This window comes from Dendrobates tinctorius, unplaced genomic scaffold, assembly GCF_039654945.1.
Source record: "Dendrobates tinctorius isolate UK_male_01 unplaced genomic scaffold, ASM3965494v1 ptg000004l, whole genome shotgun sequence".
In the NCBI taxonomy this organism is placed as follows: Eukaryota; Metazoa; Chordata; class Amphibia; order Anura; family Dendrobatidae; genus Dendrobates; species Dendrobates tinctorius.
The window spans coordinates 14310193-14325049 of NW_027361672.1; the positions used below are offsets into that span (position 1 = coordinate 14310193).

The following is a 14857-nucleotide window of genomic DNA, read 5'->3' on the forward strand; positions in this document are numbered from 1 at the left end:
TGTACAGCTCCATTCACCCCCCTCCATCATGTGCAGCCCCATTCACCACCCATCATGTGCAGCCCCATTCACCCCCCTCCATCATGTGCAGCCCCATTCACCCCCTCCATCATGTGCAGCCCCATTCACCCCCGCCATCATGTGCAGCCCCATTCATCTCCCTCCATCATATACAGCCCCCGCACCCCCCTCCATCATATGCAGCCCCATTCACCCCCTCCATCATGTGCAGTCGCATTCACCCCCTCCATCATGTGCAGCCCCATTTACCCCCCTCCATCATGTGCAGTCCCATGCACCCCCCTCCATCACGTGCAGCCCCATTCACCCCCTCCATCATGTGCAGTCGCATTCACCCCCTCCATCATGTGCAGCCCCATTTACCCCCCTCCATCATGTGCAGTCCCATGCACCCCCCTCCATCACGTGCAGCCCCATTCACCCCCTCCATCATGTGCAGCCCCATTCACCCCCTCCATCATGTACAGCCCCATTCACCCCCCTCATCATGTACAGCCCCATTCACCCCCCTCCATTATGTGCAGCCCCATTCACCCCCCTCCATCATGTGCAGCCCCATTCACCCCCCTCCATCATGTGCAGCCCCATTCACCCCCCTCCATCATGTACAGCCCCATTCACCTCCCTCCATGTACAGCCCCCGCACCCCCCTCCACCATATGCAGCCCCTTTTACCCTCCTCCATTATGTACAGCCCACGCACCCTCCCTCCATCATATGCAGCCCCATTCACCCCCTCCATGTACTGCCTCATTTACCCCCCTCCATCATGTGCAGCCCCATGCACCCCCCTCCATCATGTACAGCCCCATTCACTCCCCTCCATCATGTGCAGCCCCATTCACCCCATCCATCATATGCAGTCCCATTCACCCCCTCCATCATGTGCAGCCCCATTCACTCCCCTCCATCATGTGCAGCCCCATTCACCCCATCCATCATATGCAGTCCCATTCACCCCCTCCATCATGTGCAGCCCCATTCACCCCCTCCATCATGTGCAGCCCCATTCACCCCCCTCCATCATGTGCAACCCCATTCACCCCCCTCCATCATGTGCAACCCCATTCACCCCCCTCCATCATGTGCAGCCCCATGCACCCCCCTCCATCATGTGCAGCCCCATGCACCCCCCTCCATCATGTGCAACCCCATTCACCCCCTCCATCATGTACTGCCCCATTTACCCCCCTCCATCATGTGCAGCCCCATGCACCCCCCTCCATGTACAGCCCCATTCACCCCATCCATCATATGCAGTCCCATTCACCCCCTCCATCATGTGCAGCCCCATAAACCCCCCTCCATCATGTACAGCCCCATTCACCCCCCTCCATCATGTACAGCCCCATTCACCCCCTCCATGTACAGCCCCATTCACCCCCTCCATCATGTACAGCCCCCGCACCCCCTCCATCATATGCAGCCACATTCACCCTCCTCCATTATGTACAGCCCCCGCACCCCCTCCATCATATGCAGCCCCATTCACCCCCCTCCATCATGTACAGCTGCCCCATTCACCCCCCTCCATCATGTACAGCCCCATTCACCCCCCCTCCATCATTTGCTGCCCCCTCACCCACTGAATTCATTTAAAAAAAAAGTTTCCCATACTTACCTCACAACCGCTCCCCAGCAGCTCCTCTCTGCAGCCAGCGTCCAGGTGCATGTCGGCGTCTGCGCGATGACGTCATCGCGCAGGCCCGACACCTGACCTGGAAGTAGAGGGAGCGGGAGCTGTGCAGCTGTCAAGGTGATGGCCATGCACAGCTCCCTGCAAGAGAAGAAAAATAAGTTTTACTATATTCACCTAGGGGGCGGTCCGGTCCGATGGGTGTCGCCAGGGGTGGGCTTCAGCCGGTTCTCCTCGGTTTGGTGGAACCGATTGTTAAAAAAGCAGCCGGTTCCCCGAACCGGGGAGATCACAGCCGCGATCCGGAACTGTGTGCAGCGGTGCCCTCTGTTCTGTGACGCGGCCTGCAGCAGACACAGCCGCCCGTGTCACAGTGTATCGGTTCAGGGGCTTATCTATAGCATTACAGAATGCTGTAGATAAGCCCTGAAAGGCGGTGGCCCCAACTCGTATCGTCCAAACCTGGTGACAGGTTCGCTTTAAAAATCATGGAGGTCAGACAAAATACTGGATGTAGTAGATTTTCACGTGGAAGTGTATTCATTTTTTGCATCAACTAAATTGAGTAAAAATTAAGATTTTGTAATGAAAGTTATTTTATTAACCTTATCTTCATGTTATGGGTTAATAAAATGTGCTATAATACTTAGTCTTATCAAAATTTTGGAAATTGTTCTTGTATTCACCGAAATATTGACTAAAATGTTACTTTTCAAAGGGGGTGAACTCATCTAGGCTGAGCACTGTTTTCTTGTCAGATTTTGAGAATTAGAATAGGACATACTCAACAGGTCTATGTGCAGTCTAACAAAAAAAAAAATTCGACAGCACACTGACTTCACACAGATGTGAATGTAGAATAAGGCTGTTATGATTTTCACTGAGCTATTGCTTCTAATCTTTCCATGTGTGATACTTTTATGAAAATGAAGAGTATATGATCCAGCTCCTTAAAATTGCAAATTCTTTATTGATCCATAAAATAGATGAATTTACCAAATTCCTCAATAGTGAAAATGCACATGCAGCATACAGCGACGCGTTTCGTTCTCAAGGAAATTTTTCACAGCTGATCACAATTATCAACATAGCTGGCTAAATAGCGACTGCAAGCCAATGAAATATACAAATACAATCATGTGACATATAAAAAAAAACAAAAAACGTGCGGCCACATAGCAATACATGGAGCCGCACGCTCCGCTCCTGAGTGCCGGCGGCAGTGCCGGGTATTAACATGCGAGACTCGACCGTATTCCTCACATGTGTGATCCAGGCCGAAAAGATTTTTTCCCATGACAGGTTCCATTTAAGGGTATGTTCACAATATGTCTTTTGCGGATCCTGATCTGCAAAAAAAAACGGAGGAAAAAGAACTAACAAAAAAAATCAAAAGAAAGGTCCTATTAATTTGTATGGGAAAACTACTTGCTGTTCATATGTTCAGGTTTTCTAATGTCTTTCAAAGATGCCAAGTGTTTAAAAGAATGAACATGAATCTTCTTCTGGCGCCTTGTGCTAGCATGTTGCTTAATAATTTACAATAAGAGTCAATGGGAAGGCTAAAAATCTGCTCGATAGGTGTCTGGGTGTTTTTTGGAGTGTTTTTTGTCAGTTTTTGCTTAAAAAACCCTTGTTTTTTCTCTCCCTGCATCGTGATTGGTTCTGTAAAGTCCGCCAAAAAAGCTGGGTGAAGACCCGAGTTCCTGCAGAGTAATCCTGGAAATGCTCGGTGCTCGCTGAGTACACCGAGTACAGTGATACTCGGGCGAGTACTGAGTAGTGGCGAACACATTCGCTCATCACTATTAAAGGGAATCTGTCACCCATATTTAGGGATATCATGTAAAGATATCACCCAATTGTGCATCCCATAAGGATTCTATTAGGATTTTTATTCCCCCTGACCCCGCACCTTTGAGGCATAAATACCTTTTTGTGTTGGGGATGTATGCAAATCGCCGCGGTCCAGTCCAATGGGCGTGGCTTTGTCACCTTTCCCCATCCTCCTCGGCTTGCTGCACGTAATCTTCATCTGTGAATATCACATATAACGTTGGTTTCCGCGCCTGCGCAGTATGCTTTGCTCAACTGTAGATTGGCCCCAGATGGCGGTGGCCGCATCTCATAGGGCAAAAATGAGGTGACAGATTCCCTTTAAGTCAGATGATGTAACCAACTTGTCTACTTATAGGTTGTGTCCTCTTGTGAATCAGAAGCTCCTTAAATTTTACAATGGGAACTACTCTTCCATGTACACCATTGACAACTATTAATCATTTATACTTATATACATGCTATCTATTTGATGACTATAAATATGTAAAAATCACATTTGTTTCTCTACTTTGTAAATTAAAGACATAAGATCACTTGGAGTTTGATTTAAAAGGCCCTGTCTGGCTATATGATGCTGTCATTGATAGAGCTGTCAATTATATGAGAAAGGGACTGGCATCTAACAAACTGGGGACTCCGTTTAAATGTGTCAGAGAACACTTGCAAATTATCAGCGCTTCCTCATTGACATGAGTGATTGCAAACTTGATAATGTGAAGCAGCACTGTATTTAATCTCTGACCTGATACTGGTTCTTGCTTTCATCCTCTCTTATGCAAACCGTGTGAGCAAACATTATGAACAGGGGCAGAATGCCAATTTCAATTTTAAAGGCTTCTTGTAACCATTTTATGTGTCTATTATTTATAGGCAAAAATTGCTATGGCAAGCACTATATATAACTGCTAATCTTCTATATGAATAGGATGAATCATGAAACATCTGCTTTGTACTTTCTCAGGGATGCAAGTTGTTCATGCAGAAACAAGTAACAGTTTAAAGAGGGGTTTTAAAATAATGCATGGAAAATATAGAGAAACTGATTTCATTATAGATATATTCTGCAGACAAAGGGATTCATAAATTTCATATTAAACCACATATAACCCCTTCACCCTCATGGCCAGGCCAAATTTTACAATTCTGACCACTGTCATTTTATGAGGTCATAACTCCGGTATGCTTCAACTGATCCCACTGATTCTGAGAATGTTTTTTCGCGACATATTGTACTTCATGATAGTGATAAAAATTTGTTCGATACAACTTGTTTGTGAAAAAAAACCCCAGAAATTTGGTAAAAGTTTAGAAAATTTAGTAATTTTCAAACTTTTACTTTTAATGCCCTTAAATCAGAGTTATGTCACACAAAATAGCTAATAAAGAACATTTCCCACATGTCTACTTTACATTAGCACACTTTTTTAAACTAAATTTTTCTTTGTTAAGAAGTCAGAAGGGTTAAAAGTTGACCAGTGATTCTTCATATTTCCAACAAAATTTGCAAAACCATTTTTTAGGGACCACCTCACATTTGAAGTGACTATGAGCAGTCTATATTACAGAAAATACCCCAAATTGACAACATTCTAAAAACTGCACACCTCAAGGTGCTCAAAACTACATTCAAGAAGTTTACTAACTATTCATTTACTTGACAGGAATTTTTGCAATTTACAAAAACTTTTACTTTAGACCCAAATGTCTTTAGTTTCACAAGGGTAAGGGGAGAAAATGGACCCAAAAATTTGCTGTGCAATTTCTCTTGAGCACACAGATACCCCATATGTGGGAGAAAAATAAACAGTAGAGACTCCCCACAATTGAACCCATTTCAGAAATTAGACCCCTCAAGGAACTTATCTAGATGTGTGGTGGGCACCTTGAACCCCCAGGTACTTCATAGACATTTATAACGTTAAGCCACGAAGACATAAAAAATATTTATTTCCACAAAAAGTGTTATTTTAGCCCCATTTTTTTATTTTCACAATGGTAACAGGAGAAAATGCAAAACTTGTTGTGCAATTTCTCCTGAGTATGCCAATATTCCTTGTGGGGTAAAATTACTGTTTGGGCGCATGACAGGGCTCAGAACAGGAGCACAGTTTGACGTTTTGAATGCAAAATTGGCAGTGATCATTAGCGGATGACATGTCCTGTTTGGAGTGCCCCTGATATTGCTAAAGAGTGGAAAACCCACACAAGTGACCCAATTTTGGAAATTAGACCACACAAGGAAAGTATCTATATGTGTGGCGATCCCTTTGAACCCTCAGGTAATTCACAGAAGTTTATAACGTTGAGCTATGAAAAGAAGTCAAATTTTTCCACAAAAAAATGTTATTTTAGCCCCAATTTTTTATTTTCACAATGGAAACAGGAGAAAATGGACTGTAAAACTTGTTGTGCCATTTCTCCTGAGTACACCGATATCCCATGTGGGGTAAAATTACTGTATAGGAGCAGAGTTTGACTTTTTGAACGCAAAATTTGCTAGGATCATTAGCGGATGTTAAGCCATGTCTGCAGAACCCCTGATGTTTCTAAAGAATGGAAACCTCACACAAGTGACCCAGTTTTGGAAATTAGACCACACAAGGAATGTATCTAATCCATAGACGTTTATAACGTTGAGCTGTTAAAAGAAGTCCAATTTTTTCCATCAAAATTATGTTTTAGCCACAACTTTTTTATTTTCTCAAGAGTAACAGGAGAAATTGCACCATACAATTTGTTGTGCAATTTCTCCTGAGTATGCTGATATCCTATATGTAGAGGAAAACTGCTATTTGGGTGCATAGCAGGGCTCGGAAGGGAAGGAGTGCCATTTGACTTTTTGAGTCACTAGTGGTTGCCAAGTCGCGTTTGCAGAACATCTGATGTGCCCAAACAGTTACCTCTCAAGAAATTTATCTATACGTGTGGTGAGCACCTTGAACCTCCAGGTACTTCACGAAATTTTACAACTTTGATCTGTGAAAATTAAAAAAATATATATTTTTCCCAACAAAAATTTTGTTTTAGCCCCAAATGTTTGCATTTTCACAATGAGAAAATGGACCCCAAAATTTTCTGTGTAATTTCTCCTGAGTACACACTTACCCCATATGTGGTAAAAAACTACTTTTGATGCACAGTGCAAAACTCATAAGGGATGAAGCTCCATGTTGGAGTTCAGATTTTCCTGGAATGGTTTGAGGGCGCCATATCACACTGGCAGAGCCCCTAAGGTGCTAGAACAGCAGAAACCCCCATAAGTGACCTCATTTTACAAATTACACCCCCCAGTGAATTCATCTAGGGGTGCAGTGAACATATTGACACCACATGTGCCTCACAAAATTTTATACCATTGGGCGGTGAAGAAAAAATAACATTTTTTCAACTAAAATGTTTTAGCCCCAAGTTTTAAATTTTTCTAAGGGCTAATAGAAAAAATGTGCCTCACAGTTTGTTGTAAAAAATCTTGAGTGCGCCAATGCCCTACATGTAATTGTGAAATACTTTTCAGTCACGGTGAGTGCAAAGCTCAGAAGGGAAAAAGAGGCATATTATAGTGCAGAGTTTACTGCTATGGTTTGTGGGAACCATAGCTCACTGGAATAGCTCCAGAGGTGCCAAAACCTCAGAAACCCTCATAAGTGACCCCAGTTTACAAGACACACCTCTCAATGAATTCATTTAGAGGTGAAGTGATTATATTGACTTCACAAGTGTGTCACAAAATTTTTTTACCATTGTGAAGTGAAGAAAAAATAATTACATTTTTACCATCAAAAATTTGTTTAGCCCCAGATTTTACATTTTCACACGAGGAAGTGGGTAAAAATGGCACCAAAATTTGTCCACAATATGGAAATACCCAATATGTGGCTCCACAGTAGCGCTTAGCCACACTACAAGACTCGGGAGAGACAGAGACCTATTTACCTCCTGGAGGCCAGATTTTTCTAGAATAGTTTGCGCACTTCATATACAGAGCTCCCAAGTGCTAGTAGTGCAGAATCCCCACTTAAGTGACCCCATTTTGGAAATTATACCTCTTGGGGAATTTACAGGCTTAGTGACGATATTGACTCCAAGAGTGTTTTCCTGAAACAAACAGCAGTGGATGTTGCTGAGTGAAAATTGCAAACTCCCGTTGTAGTCACCAGTATGTTGTAGTGACCAGCTTATTGTTCTGAAGACACGCACCTGTAAATTAGGTGGGCTCTTATAGCTACAGAAATTCCAAACATGTGAATGCTAAATGTGGTTTAGGAACACTAAGGCTCAGAAGAGTGGGTGGCATTTGGAATTGGGAGTGCAGAATTTGCAGAACTTCATTTGGGGAGTGAAGACAGATTTTGCTTTTCTAGAGCCTTTGTGCTCCAGTAACGTGGAAGCCCCTATATTTCCATTAACAGATGACGGACCTGAGTGGTGGCTTTTTTTAAATTGAAGATTTTGTTAGGAACATTTTATATAACAATTGGGATCACATTTATCCAGCACTCTACGCTGAGCACTTATATCGGGTTTCCATCTAAATCTCTGAGTGATATGATCCAGAAGAAACCCTCAAAGGATCTATTCACTATAATGAGGCAGCAGAGTTACTCTGGACTATATCTGGCTTCTGTTCAGCAGTCTTCTTTTCAGAAGTGCATAAAACTGTGGCCGACTGCACTTTTATTCATGCTTAAAAAGACGGACTCCGCCGGATCACAAGTCAGTCCACAGTGCCTCCATCTGCTTCATTATAGGGAATTTCCCATCGGGGGATTCATTTGAATTACGTATTTCAGAGATTTACACGGAAACTGCGGTGTAAGGCCTGTTTCACACTTGCTTTTTTTTGCAGCGCGTTTTTCCCGCAAAAAAACGCATTGAAAAACGCATACAAAAGCATACAACTGCTGCGTTTTTTTCAAGCATTTTTATGAGCATGCATGAAAAAAACGCAGCGTTTTTATGCGTTTTTAGTGCGTTTTTACCGCGTTTGCGTTTTTTTCCAACATTAGGTGGCCCCTCACACTAACCCAAACCATGACTTTACTAACCCTAACCCTGACCCTAACCCTAACCCTGACCCTAACCAGAACCCTTAACCAAACCATACTTAACCCTAACCCTGACCCTAATCCTGACCCTAACCCTTAACCAAACCATACTTAACCCTAACCCTGACCCTAACCCTAACCCTTAACCAAACCATACTTAACCCTAACCCTAACCCTGACCCTAACCCTTAACCAAACCATACTTAACCCTAACCCTGACCCTAACCCTGACCCTAACCCTGACCCTAACCCTTAACCAAACCATACTTAACCCTAACCCTGACCCTAACCCTGACCCTAACCCTTAACCAAACCATACTTAACCCTAACCCTGACCCTAACCCCCCTTAACTAACCCTAACTCTAACCCAAACCCCTAAATTCCATGGTTAACAAAAAAAAAACGCATGTGCAAAAAAACGCATACATAAGCATGCCAATGCGCACATATGCGCACCCATAGACTTATATTGGGTGTCTTGCTGTAAAAAAACGCATTGCGCGCGCATGCGTTTTTTTGAGGCAAATCGGACGCACAAAAAATGCAACAAGTTGCATTTTGTGCGCCCGAGCGCATACCGCAAAAAAACGCATGCGCGGTAAAACGAGTACAAACGCATGTGTATGCGCACATAAGCGCATCCCATGCAAAGTATAGGAAAAAAAACGCATGCGCTATTTAGCGCTAAATTACCGCGAAAAAAAAACGCAAATGTGAAACCAGCCTAAGTGCTCAGCAGAGCGCAGGATAAGCAGCCTCACTGCGATTTTCGGGAGACTGAATGAACAAACCATCAGAAGGTGAAGAATTGGTTTTATTTATTTTTTATGCAGTTTCTCATAAGGTATAGGTGATTAGACGACTTTATTGTTCGAGTCGGTGCGATTACAGCAATGCTAGTTTTATATTGGGCTTTTATGTTTGGCTGCTGTCCCACACTAAAAGACACCTTTTATTGCAAAAACTAGTTTTTGCATCGCCATATTTTGAGAACTATAATTTTCCTACTTCTGCTGACAGGCATGTGAGGCTTGTTTTTTTGCTGGACGAGTTAACGTTTTTATTGGCACCATTTTATGGGATATGACATTTTTTGATCACTTTCTATTCCGATTTTTAGAAGGCAGACTAAATGAAAATCAGAAATTCAGTAAAAAAAATTTTTATGCAGCTCCACGTGTCATAAAATGAATAAGGCAGGTTTATTCTTTGGGTCAGTATGATTGCAGAGATACCACATTTTTTTTATGTTTTGGCGCTTTTACACAATAAAACCTTCTATAGAAAATTTTTTGGCATCTTTTTTCTGAGAGCTATATCTCTTTGAATTTTCAGCTGATTTAGCTGTATGATGGCTTGATTGTTTGTGTGACAAGATTACATTTTCATCTATACCATTTTTGTTTAGCTTACATTCATCTTTTTGATTGCTTTCCACTTTGTGTGGCGGTATGACAATATAGCATTACGTTTTGCAATTTTTTTATGGTGTTCACTGAAGGAGTTAACTCGTGTGACATTTTTATATGGCGGATCATTCTGGACATGGTGATACCAAACGTGTATTTTCATAAAAATATTTATGGGGTACAGTATATTTTTAACTTTTTTATTTTGTGATTTTTTTCAAAAAATATTTTTCCGTCTTTTTTTTTTTTTTTTTTTTTACCACTATGGGACTTTCACTTTCAGGACTTTGATCGCAGTAATAAAGCATAGCAATTTAGGAGCATTGCTATACTTTGAAACTGTCAGTGCTGCACTGACACAAATTAGTTAGATCATGCACTGCGCATGATCTAACTAACTTGCTAAAGCCTGGTGACTTGGATTCCACCATGGAAATGATCGGCCACTGCGATGGTGTCGTGGGGACGATGACTGGAGGGCAGAGGGGGCTCCCTCCCTCTGCCTGGCTTCTAATTGCTGCGACAAATATCAATAAATAAACGCAACACACCTGAGGATCTCACAGTAGTCAATTCCAAGAGTTGGATAATATATATATTTATATATACATACATATATTAGTTACCAGGTGTGCTGAAAGAAAAAAAAAGTGAAAACCACTCAATTATAGACTAGGAAAGGAATATCCCAAAGACATAGGTACCAAAGAAATATCGTACCAAAAGAAAATTTGAATTAAAATGCATTTATACAAGTGGCAATTAGTAGTACAAAGTTTAAAAACAATTGCCTGTGCTCAGATAACCAAATTGATAAAAAATAGAAAAAATGAACATACTATACTAATATATAGTTATGACGGACCAGGAGAGGTAGAGAGGTAAAAAATGAATGAATCAATCGTATTATATGATTCAGGTATAAAGATCCCAAATAAATTAGGAATGAATAAAAAATCAAAAATAAATAAAAAATAAATCAAATAATTCATGAATCGGGGGTGAGAGAAATAAATATAGTAGTTACTCATATAAGTGCAATGTGTGAAAAAAGTCCCATCAGTATGGGAAAAAACAATTTAAAGTGTCATAGTGCAATGAAATAAGCCAATAGCTTGAACCAGTGACACAGTGCAAAAGGTGCAAAAAATGGGATCAACGTCCATGGTATATACCTTTTAGGCCCGTCAGGATCCCGGAACAGCGCACTCCCCTTTTGGCAAGTGGGAAGAGCGAGGCTAAGCGCCAGAATAGGTGCATCTTAAAGATGCGCCTATTCTGGGGTGGCTGAGAGGTGACTTTTTAGCCAGGGGGGCCAGCATCCAAGGCCCCTTCCTAGGCTATCAATATCAGCCTGCAGCTGTCTGTATAGCCTTTGCAGGTTATTAATTATAGGGGGACTCCACATCATTTTTTGGGAGGTCCCCAATTTTAATAGCCAGTAGAGGCTAAGTATACAGTTGTGAGCTGATATTAATAACCAGAGAAGCACCATGGGCATTACCCCCTTTCCAGGCTATAAACATCTGCTCCCAGCCATCAGCTTTCCCTCTGTTGGTTACAAAAATTGCACGGGAGCCCACACCATTTTTTCCAACAAATTATCTTTTATTAATTTAATACATGAACAGTAATTTGCACACACACTGTACTAATTGTATTTGTCACTGACATCTATATATCTACCTATTCTATTTGTATTTACAGAATGTAATCCATCTTTTCTATCCTGTCGTCTCCTGTAGTGATTGTACTGTACACTGCAGATGAATTGCCGGCTTTTCTTCCATCTATGCAATATCTATACATACAGTGGGTACTGAAGTTATTCAGAACCCTTTAAATTTTTCAGTTTCATTGCAGCCATTTGGTATATTCAAAAAAGTTCATTTTTTTTCTCAGTGTACACTCTGCACCCCATCTTGACTGAAAAAACACAGGAATGTAAACATTTTTGCAAATTTATTAAAAGAAAAACTGAACTATCACATGGTCATAAGTGTTCAGACTCTTTGCTCAGTATTGAGTAGAAGTACCCTTTTGAGCTAGTACAGCCATGAGTCTTCTTGGGAATGATGCAATAAGTTTTAAACACCTGGATTTGAGGTTTCTTTACCATTCTTCCTTGCAGATCCTCTCCATGTCCGTCAGGTTGGATGGTGAATGTTGGTGGACAGCCATTTTCAGGTCTCTCCAGAGAGTTTGGATTTAGGTCAGGGCTCTGGCTGGGCCTGTCAAGAATGTTCACAGAGTTGTTCTGAAGCCACTCCTTTGTTATTTTAGCTGTGTGCTTAGGGTCATTGTCCTGTTCGAAGGTAAACTTTTGGTCAAATCTGAGGTCCAGAGCACTCTGGAAGAGGTTTTCATCCAGGATATCTCTGTACTTGGCCGCATTCATGTTTCCTTAAATTGCAACCAGTCGTCCTTGTCCCTGCAGCTGAAAAACACCCCCAACAGCATGATTCTGCCACCACCATGTTTTACTGGGATTGTATTTGGCAGGTGATGAGCAGTGCTTGGTTTTTGCCACACATACCGCTTAGAATTATCATCAAAAAGTTCTATCTTCATCTCATCAGACCAGAGAATCTTATTTCTCTGGGAGTCCTTCATATGTTTTTTAGCAAACTATGCGGGCTTTCATATGTCTTGCACTGAGGAGAGGCTTCCGTAGGGCCACTCTACCATAAAGGCTCGACTGGTGGAGGGGTTCAGTGATAGTTGACTTTGTGGAACTTTCTCCCATCTCTCTAATGCATCTGTAGAGCTCAGCCACAGTGATCTTGGGGTTCTTCTTTACCTTGCTCACCAAGGCTCTTCTCCCACAATTGCTCAGTTTGGCTGGACGACCACGTCTAGGAAGACACTTCTGGTGGTCCCAAACTTCTTCCATTTAAGGATTATGGAGGACACTGTGCTCTTAGGAACCTTGATTACTGCAGGAATTCTTTTGTAACCTTGGCTAGATCTCTGCCTTGCTACAATTCTGTCTCCTTGGCAAGTTCCTTTGACTTCATGAATCTCATTTGGTCTGACATGCACTGTGAGCTGTGAGGTCTTATATAGACAAGTGTGTGTCTTTACAAATCAAGTCCTATCAGTGTAATTAAACACAGCTGGACTCCGATGAAGGAGTACCACCATCTCAAGGAGGATCACAAGGAAATGGACAGCATGTGACTTAAATTTGAGTGTCTGAGCAAAGGGTCTGAATACTTATGACCATGTAATATTTCAGTTTCTCTTTTTTAATAAATTTGCAAACATTTCTACCTTTCTGTTTTTTTTTCCAGTCAAGATGGGGTGCAGAGTGTACATTAATGAGAAAAAAATTCACTTTTTTGAATTTACCACATGACTGCAATGAAACAAATATTGAAAAATTTAAAGGTGTCTGAATACTTTCCATACCCACTGTATATATATATATATATATATATATATATATATATATATATATATATACACACATACACACAGTATATACAGTATGTGTGTGTGTAAGCTGACATCTATATAGCTATGTATTTTATGTGTATATATCTATTCTAACCGGTCAGTGTGATCTTACTATATGCGGCACATGAATTGCCGGCTTTTCAAAGGACACCGGTGTGTAAAATTCGGACAGCACTCGCATGGTCCGAGTGCTGTGCGATTTTTTCTCGCACCCATTAGCGAGTCGCGGCTGAGTCTCGGTGACAATCGCAGCATGCTGCAATTTTACATGCACGCTGAATACACCTAAGAAAATAAACAGTGATGTGAGTTGCAACATAGATTAACACTGGGCCGAGTGCTATGCGATGTTTTGTCGAGTAGCACTCATACTATTCTACGGTGGTGTGACTCCGGCCTAAAAGTCATCATCTTAACATTTGCTCTTCATAGCTATTTGTCAACCACGAGTCACACATCATGGGCCTGTGAGCCACATGTTGCTCCCAAGCCACAGTTTGGGGACCCCCATTTTAGGACATTCCTCTTCATTACTCCCGTCAATTGTAACAAAAACTGCACCATATAATTCCTGCATCTGTGGCATTTTCCATGCCATTTTATGACATTTTTTACAACATTTCTGAAGAAGCTTTACTAAAAATCAGCAATTTAGTATCTCAAAAAGTGACAGAAGCAATGAAATTTACTGCTGCTTTAGACCAATTCAATTTAATCTTACACCAACCCCACTGTCTGCTCCCTGCTGTGTAATGGTGTCATAATTGACAGTGCGAGTTTGTTTAAATTACTACTCATTCGATCGACCAACACAGATCATCTCAATCATATTTTGCATTAGACAGCACATTGCATTAGGTTACTTTACAAAAAAATAATCAGTGCTTTATGAAATATAAAAGCACTGTGATTGTCTGTATTTTTACTGCATTTCTGCAGAGAATAATTTGCTCAATGTCCTGTTTTTAGTAATTTTGAAGTGTTTGGTAATGTATTATAGGAGTGTTCCCAAAGTCAATGGCTCTTGCAGAATTCCATACAATAAACGTGACAATATGATTGCAACTGAAATGGTTTGATTGTTATCATATGCAGATTTGTCTAATCATTTCAAGAAAAAGAAGCCTACTGTAACAATAGCAAAGGAAAAAAAGGAATACCATTGGAGAAAAGAACAGGGACACTGTGCCTTGTTTACTCCATTGGATACAACTTTCTTTCTGAAGCTTTTATAAAGTTTAAAGTATTTATAATATGCAAATGAAGTTAACTGAGAGTGTGTCACTTATCTCTCTGGGGATGCACCTTAAATTGAACCACTTTGCAGAACTCCCATGATTTAGAGATACACGTGAAAACATTGTGCAACTCATGAAATTATCTTTCCCTCTGTTACCAAAGTACTTTTCTAGCTAGTCATTAAGTAACTCAAAGAGAAGCTATCATC

The 14857-nt window shown here is 41.4% G+C and overlaps 1 protein-coding gene across 12 annotated transcripts in view; it reads right to left on the minus strand.

Moving 5' to 3' along the window:
• Positions 1–14857, minus strand: part of KCNG2 (potassium voltage-gated channel modifier subfamily G member 2) — a 393620-nt gene that overhangs the window by 244589 nt on the left and 134174 nt on the right. For 6 of the 12 annotated variants that reach the window (XR_012230512.1, XR_012230511.1, XR_012230508.1 and 3 more), the window contains 2 exons: positions 3590–3692; positions 2608–3006 (listed from right to left, as the gene is read on the minus strand). The exons of 1 other annotated variant lie outside the window; for it this stretch is intronic. The gene's annotated coding sequence lies outside the window, so the exon portion shown is untranslated. Of the gene's footprint in view, positions 1–2607; positions 3007–3589; positions 3693–14857 lie in introns of those variants that run through there. 5 more of the 12 variants (XR_012230513.1, XR_012230510.1, XR_012230506.1 and 2 more) reach the window with 1 other exon arrangement.